The sequence below is a fragment of the Sylvia atricapilla genome, chromosome 8, assembly GCF_009819655.1.
Source record: "Sylvia atricapilla isolate bSylAtr1 chromosome 8, bSylAtr1.pri, whole genome shotgun sequence".
In the NCBI taxonomy this organism is placed as follows: domain Eukaryota; kingdom Metazoa; phylum Chordata; class Aves; order Passeriformes; family Sylviidae; genus Sylvia; species Sylvia atricapilla.
The window spans coordinates 15,251,337-15,259,966 of record NC_089147.1 but is presented as its reverse complement, the minus strand read 5'-3'; the positions used below and the strand labels follow the sequence as shown (position 1 = coordinate 15,259,966).

General features: G+C 37.7%; 1 long non-coding RNA gene across 1 annotated transcript; it reads right to left on the bottom strand.

Annotated features, from left to right (window-relative positions):
• Positions 1-8,347, bottom strand: LOC136364516 (uncharacterized). Its single transcript, XR_010744162.1, has 3 exons — positions 8,207-8,347; positions 4,190-4,288; positions 1-43 (listed from the first exon to the last, which is right to left on the bottom strand). It is a non-coding gene; the product is annotated as an uncharacterized lncRNA (long non-coding RNA).
• Positions 8,348-8,630: the final 283 nt, after the last annotated feature.

Genomic DNA, 8,630 nt, shown 5'->3' with positions numbered 1-8,630 from the left:
ATACCTGCTTCAGCATCTGTTAATCCTGAAAAAGACTTGCCATCTACAACACATATTAGAAAAGGTTGTTGTACTGAAATAAGTTTAGACCAATAAATGTTAGGAGTACCTGTACTACCAAAACCTCCAGTATCCCTGTCAGCATTGACAGATGGTATTGATTGCTGGGATAGTACAAGGCGGGTTAGGAGTCCAAGCTATGATTTTTATTTCACCCCTAGAATCAGAGTTGGTGATTCCTAGTAAAATTAAAGTTCCTCTTTTAGGTGATGGTGATGATTTCCCAAGTCGCAATGCATGACATTTAAAAGGAAGGGGTACATTTAAGCCTGTAGCTGTAAGGTGAACTGATGTGTCACTTATTGTGGTTGTGGTGGAAACTGCCAAGTCCAAGCTGGCAGTGCCTGAGGGTCTCCTGATGTACCTTGAGCTGTGTGGGTTTGCTGTGGCTGGATCCTGTTTTGTTGCAGGGCTCTGGATTTTGTGCCACCTTTTGACTTTTGTCGTTGTGGCAGAGGTTTGCCGTCTTTGTCATACTTAGAACGGCATTCATTACACCAATGGTAACCTTTCTTGCATCTGGGGCACAGTTTACTAGGTTTTTTATTCCCTTGCTTATTCTTTGAGCACTGCTTTCTCACATGACCTTCCTCTCCACAAGCAAAGCATTTAATTGCTGCCTGAGCCACCTGTAGCTGTTGAGCTAAGGCAGTTGCTAGTAAATTTGCTTTGTATTGTTCTGTACCAATATGTGAACAAGTTTTGATAAAGTCAGTTAAGGAAATACCAGGTTTGTTTTTTATTTGATCAAGTGCTTTACGACAGTCAGTATTAGCATTTTCATAGGCTAAGGATTTCAATAAAACTTCTGCTGCATCTGGTAAATCAATTTGTCTGTTCACAGCTGTTTGCAAGCGCTCAATAAAAGTAATATAGGGTTCTTGGGGTCCTTGTCTTATGGTGGAGAAGCCAGGTTCAGTTCTCTTAATGTCTGGCACGCTTTTCAGAGCTCTTATAGCCAGCTCCCTCACTTGGTTATAAGTCTCTGGGGGCATCCTTAACTGATCTCTTATGGTTGTCTGAGCTCTAGTCCCTGTCAAATGATCCTTTGTTATTCCAGCATTACCAGTGTTCATGTTATCCCATGCTTGATTTTCACATAAGTCTTCATACTCTGCCCACCATATCAAATATTGTCCTGTTGTCATAATCAATTTAAATAAATCTTTCCAGTCAGCAGGTAACATAACATAGTTTTTTGCTATAGCTTCTACAAGTCCCATTGTATAGGAAGATTGCAAACCATTTTCTTTCACAGATTTTCTTAATTCCTTAACCATTTCATAAGAAATTTGCTCATGATGAGGCTGATTGCCTTGATAGACTGTGGGCATAGCATGGAGCAACTCAACATCCCCTTGATCTAATGCTTGTCGTCGGCAGGTATCTAAAAAGTGTTTTGGCTCAGGGGACAGTGAAAGTTCATTGTCAGTCGTATGTCTCAAGGGCTCGTAGGGTGAGGGACATGACTGCTGTTTTAGCACCTTTGCATCAGTAGATGGTGATGCAGCCATAGCTTTCAGTGGCTGTGGCTTTATAGCAGAACATAAATCATGTTCCTGCCTTAGATCAATAGCTCTTAGATTCACAAGATCACCCTCCTGTTCCTCCCCATTAATTCCCTCCTCCACTTGCAAAACAACTGAATCAGGATGTGAAAGCGGTGCTGTGAGTGCCTGGGAAGTGTCTGCAGATGAATTTACAGCTGGGTGTAATATTTCTTCTGAATCACGAAAAGCTTGTAGTGCAGAATAAACAATCTGCCATGTAATGAATTCATCAGGATAAACCTCATGACTATCTAATTGATGAGACTTTAGAGACTCCCCCACTCGCTTCCAGTGACTGAGGTCATAAGAGCCATCAGGGGGATACCAAGGACAATAAGTTTTCACCCATATAAGGAGTTGTATAAGCTTTCTTTCTTGTATTTTATAGCCTTGTTCCTTTGTAATGTGCAATAAACAGTCTTTATGGAGAGTTTCCAGTTTACTTACATTATTGCCCATTTTTATGGGGAGATTTTCCCAACCACTTGCAAGGCTAACGTGTTCCTTATCCAGCAATGAGAGGACGTCCTCGGCAATCCTTGGAGCCCACCACTGGTACAGCCAGGACAAGCCGCAGGTCTGGGATCACCTGGGAGCTTGTGTGTCCCTGTTCAGGAAGCCATTGGTGGCCTGTGAATAGTGATACACGCAGTCACAGTATAACTAGAAAACATTTATTAAAAGTGTATATAGCTTTTGTAATATTTTCACTATCAGGTTGGAACAACACACACCCGGATAGCCAATAAATAAAACTGTTCATGCATCTGCTAACCAATAATATAAGAGATCACTTTCCTAATATTCACATAAGCTTTTTTCCCTTAAAACAACTGCTCCTACATGAGGTTTTTCTGCAAACTACAGCGGTTCTGCTACCTGTTACATTATGGAAACCTTGTTACATCTCTCCTGCCTTGACTGAATAGTTCCTGCCCTTCTTAACCAAGCAGTCTTTGTTCTCTCATTTCTAAGCATTCTTTGTTTTCTTGCCCCACATCTGGGTATGAATTTGGATTTACTCCTCTTGTAGTTATGACAGGCAGATGAAATACAGATGGAATAATAAAGATACCTCCAGCAAAAGAGTCTCAGCATGTTATTAGCTGACCTTTGTGCATTTTACAAGTGAAGAGCATAAAAATCTTATTTATCTCAAGTACTTGATGTCCTATGATTTAAAATAAGCAATCACAAAAGCCTCTTAGAGATTCTTAAAAGTACTGGAAAGTAAGCTGTCAAATGCCAAAAATGTAAAATTAATAATAGTTCATAACCAATGTCCAAGGCGAATAGTGATGACTTTAATAAGACAGGGATATTCCCAATGTCTTACTTCCTTAGTCTGCTACTTTAAATCATAACTATTAACAGGTGGATAATTACAACTGATAGTATCGCCATGCAAAGCTTAGGTGGAAAACATATTTTTAAATACACTAAATTTATCACACATTTGCGCTCTGGAGGGAAAAATTCCACATAGCCAGTACTCCAGAGGAAAAGATACTGGAGCCATCTCTCAGCTGGCTCATTTCAGAAAGCCCACAGGCCCTAGATCTCTCCCTCCTAACCATCAAGATTGAAATGGAATGCAGGGCATCAGAAACTCAAAAAGGCACTTGGGATGCAATCCCCTTGGGACTTTAAATATTCACATGAAAAATCTTAAACCTTGGGCTACCAGGCAGCAGAGACAGACAGCAAAACATTGTGAGGAGTCACACTCCCTTCTGCTATCTCCTCTTGCAACAATAACACAAAATTACACTGTGAACCAGCTGTAGGCAACAGATCATTTATGCAAGCTGCCCAAAGTGCCACATGTATTTCATTAATCTGTCTGACGTTTCACAAATATATGCCTGGTGATTCTCATCAGGGAATTCAAACACAGCATGGTCTCATTTCCACCACAATGGGGTTACCAGCTGACTTTAGGTCCTTGTGCTGCAGCCTCTGGTCAGTAACTGCACAGAGCCACCACAACCTGCTGGCCCTCAGGGACATCCAGTGCAACAGCACCTTCTTCCGAGCTCCTGCTCAAACCCACCCAGATAAATTAAATCTGCAGGGGTTTGTCTTAGCTAATCTTGCCTTTTGATCACATACTTCAGTCATATAAAAGGAAAGCAATGGCAAGTCTTGTTTAGTTGCAACTGGGTATAAATTATGCTGATGGTAACTCAGGCCATCTTCCACTCAAACTCTCAATAAGTCAGATTGTGCATTCAAATAAGTACAGGAACCAAACCATAGCCCTGCGAGGCACAATGCAAAAGCAGGCAGGAAAATAACAGGGTTCAGAAGTATTCTGGCACCACTTGTCATCCTAGGTAACTTAGGAAAATGAACCAGTCCCAAAGAAATGCAAGACTGAAAGAAAAATCCTAGGTTCATCAGTTTGAGACAACCCTCTATTGTTTAAGCCTTCAGGGTGTTCTAGTGTCATATTTCCATGCTTTTCCCTCTCTACAACCAGGAAACATAAACTCATGCTTTAATTAAAAAAGAGCAAGGCAAGATACTTACACTAATATAGTTCCAAATTTCCAATAGCTGGGACAAAGAGCAATTACCTTGACACTTGAACTTCAAACATGGGAGCTGGCAAAGTGGGAGAGAGATTGATCACACACTTCCTATTTTTAGTTTATCAGCTGGAGAATTATCTGGATCTGCAGTATCAGAGAGAGATAATGCAAAAGGTGGTCAGATAACCAGCTATAAACCACAGGGGCCATCATCTACTCATCAGATCCTCATTTTATTTTATGCTATATGGCATAATTCAAAGCCAGATTCTTCTGCTACTTTAAACTGAATTTGGATCATGGTATGAATTTACAACATTAAGATCAAACTCTGTGAACAGAAAATTTTTAGTTATCTGGGAAATATAGTCTTTTGTTTCTAATAATCAGTGACATTCATACCTCTTAAATTCTTTTTTTTTTCCTAATGAACTATGTTATTCTTTAAAATATATATATTTAACACACTTATACAGAAACTCCAAATTTTCAAACTCTGCCCTGTAGAGCTCTTAAGATTATGCACATTTCATATGGATTTTGCTATTACTCAGTCAAGAAGCTTTGTTATATGTTTATGCAATAAAGGAGTTAAACCAGATTAGGGCTACAATACTTTCAGGTATTCTGCATACAGGAATGAAATATTAATTGTATAATTTAATAAATGTTTGATTTGATAGCCATCATGGTTGTGTTTTCCGGAAGAATAATACCTAGAAGTTAGCAGGTTATTCTATTCTAGATGGGAAGTTTGAGTTGCATTTATAAGCCCATCAACAAATGAGAGATCAATTATTTTCAAGATCTGAGAAGTAACAATTTCATGATAATTGTTTATTTCATCCTCCACCAAATACGTGTACTCTGACACTTTGCAAAATGTGACAGCATGAGATTTCAGCCTATTCTTTGGAAGCCAGCAGTGTTTCCTTGTAGATCCTAATCTCTCCTCCATCCAATTCTCAGCTATTTCAGTTTACCCTGGCCTCAATCACTGCAACCAAATAACTGAAGAGAAGCTGCTTTTTTTTCCCCCAACTTTTTTGTAAAGAGGAAGGAGCAGTTTTCTCTTCAAAGCTCCGGGCTTACCAGCCAGCTGTTAATTTACTGTGACTTCCTTGCCTAATACTTAAATTGGATGCATGTTTAGCCGGGGAAAATATTGCAAAAAACAAAGACAAGCACTGCTGGAATAATTTCTTTACATGATGTTACAGAATTTTAAAAATAAAAAAGCCACACTCGTTTTACAGGCAGTGTCTCTGTTGATGTGAATGACTATTAGCATCCCTTATGTATGGAATTCTGCTCCCACTGCTACAGACACCAGGATGCTCATTCCCTAAGCAGCTCCCTGGGCTGTGCAGGCAGAGCAGCCACACTGTGCCAACACCTCTGCTGTGGGCAAAACCTGCCCAGGGACAGGGAGCCTGTCCTCTCTATTGGTGTACCACTGGTGGTTATCAATCTGACCGTCTGCTATCACACCACAAGGAAAAGCAGAACAGAAAATAGTCTCTTCCAAATTTCTCAAATGTAATGGATCCATACCTTTCAATATTGGGGGGTAAGGGGTAGATTGTTGTTTGTAGATACAGCAGATGATTTTTACCTCGCAAGAATAATCTGTGTTTAAATAATCACTTAAATGTAATCAAAATTCTTATGGTTTTGGAAATATTCTGCTTTATAGGAAATATCCAGCAAATAAATTTATTTTATAAAATATGCTTTAATGATAGAAAATGATAATGCAAACATTAACAACCTAACATGTTGAATCAGATGCTGAGACATTAAGAACATTTTTCAGAAAAAATAAAGCCATGGTGTCTATTCTTGGATTTTAAAGATACATCTTGGCTATAGAAGTTTCACTCAGTTAATTAGAATGACTAGCAGGCTGAGCTGACAACTACAATTACTTTTTCCTGCCACAGCAATAGTTTGTTTTCTTTTTCTAGATAGTTGCTTATGTTTCTTGTGTGAAAACAAAACAGAAAAAAGAGCACCACAGAACTGGTTTTACTTGAAGAAATCCTACCTAGATTTTTACTAAAATGAAGTCTTAATCATAAATAGGTCATTTTTTAAAATTTTTTTTGCATCTTCTGTGTATTATCTTTACTCATCATTGTAACAGAGATCTGCAGGATTTTCTGTGTGGTCAAAAAGAATCTGGCACTAAATATGGATTTTTTTAGTGTATTCAACTATGCAGAGCATATTTCTAAGTAAGCATTACAGAACTTGTAAGTATAAGGAGAAGCATAGCATCAGTAGATTTCTCAGATGTATCTATTTAAAATGCAAATATTTGTATATGTGAGTAAAAAGGTCAATGTCTATAAAAAGCCTTTAAAAAGCCCCAAATTCCTAATTATTTTTTCAAAGATTCCTGGAGCTTCTTTCATTCAGATCACCTTTCAATTTTTAATTTACTTTATTAAAATCTCAATAAGCCATCATATTGTGAACTTCTCTATCTGAAATTCATTAACATATCAGAAGATAATTTATCAACCACATCTCATATATTGCTTCTCATACATCAATTTGTCATTCTCTGCTTTCATTCTCTTTTATGACTAAGAACTCTTATCTGATTTCAAATTTCTATTCATCCAGGACATACAAATTTTGACTATTTAAAGTCATCTAAGGGCTTAAATTAGCTAAGTTTACACATGCCAACTTTTTAAACTTCTGTGTTTGACAGATGGATGTCTTAAGATACCAAGTACTGTTTGAAGGAGCAGAGGTGTATTTCATAAATTCAGTTAGGGTATGCAGAATATCATTATATGAGAACTCCATGTGGATTAGCAGAAACTGGAAAATTACAGAGACTTGGCATCATTTAAAAATACTATTGCCTAATTCTGAAAAATACAAAAAAGCCAAGTCTTGTGTATAACAATCTTAGCAGACCAAAAATCATCCCATTTTAAAACTTTGTAATATAAACAGAGGAATGAGTCCATACATATCTGATAAAACCCATAAGCAAGGATAATAAAAAGTATATGATTTTGTAATGGCACCTTCTCAGGAGGGAATATAAAAGAATTTATGGAATGGAGACACCAAGTAGAAGGAGAAGAGGCTGTAGATAGTCTCTCCTAATATTTTGCAAGACTCCCACTATAAAATACAGTTGTGAGAAACTGTGAGCCATGACCAATATATGATTCATTCCACCGAAATTTTCATGCTTACATTTTAGCTACCTACATATAAGTATTGTCTGGTTGTGGTTTTGTTTTTTGTTTTTTGTTTTTTTTTCTTCAATTAGAAATGACATGCAGCAGGGGAAGAAATATTCACTTATAGAACGCAGTTCATCTGACCTATTTTAGGCATCCATGTAAGAGAATACAAATTATGCCCTAAAGGTATCTGTTGCCATTCACTGAAATATACATAAGGGTTAACATTTGCAAATATATGCACTGAAAGTGTTTAAGTTCAAGCAATTGGATCTTACCCAAATTGTTATCAATGAGAAGAGCAAATGAAGACTCTTTATATATAAATTTGGATGAAAACAACCATAATGTCTCATTCTGGCAACCAAAACGAGTGCTGTGGCCACAAATAATTGTTGGACTTCAAGTAGAGTGTATTCTCTTTAATTCAAATACTGCCCATTTTCTTTTTGCCATTGTGCTCAGGGACCTTGGTTTTAAACCTCGATCTGTTTTATCCATTCTGCAAATGACTCAAAGGAAAAAAAAATTACTAATTGCTGTTAATGAACCCTTAAAAGCTGCTATGATCAGCTCCTGACTTGCCTCTATGACCTGAAACAGCAAATGCTAATGAATGATTTTACTCCAGGAAAAAAATTTCTTTGGCCTTTAATTTCACTTTATCTCCTTGCTTCACACATTGAGATAGAACTTAAAGGAAGACAGTAGTCATTTCTTACTAATCTTCTCACTTCAATCAAATCCCTATTATTCACCTTATTCAGACTGAATCATCCTTGCTCTTTTCAATAACTCTTTGTTCCTACCGAAGTTCTGCTGTACCCTTAATCTAACTCTTTACACCTACCTGGATGCTTTCAGCTTTATCTTCCTGAGGCAGCTGCCAGAGAAGGCTCTGGGATCACAAACATGTGCAGAAACTGGATAACAGTTTTTACACAGGGCTTCCCAGATTGCCAGCAAGCTTGTGCACGCGCTTGCTCATTCCTCCAACCTGAAAAACAAGTTGTTTTTGTGTCAGTTTATAGACTGTAAATAATCTTCTAGATTACACAGTAGGCTGTAGAATCTGTGGAAGTTTCAAATGACAGCACAAACTCGTAAGCTCTTGTAAATAAAATAAAGTCACAAGAACAAAGAGGCGGTCTGTCAAAGCTCATGTTTTACAACTCTGGGGGAGTAGTGTGGGAAAATACTGTGAATTGTATGATAGAAAGTGCTGGCCAAGTAGTCAAAGAACTGAGTGAAAGTATAAAGATCACAAAGACTTA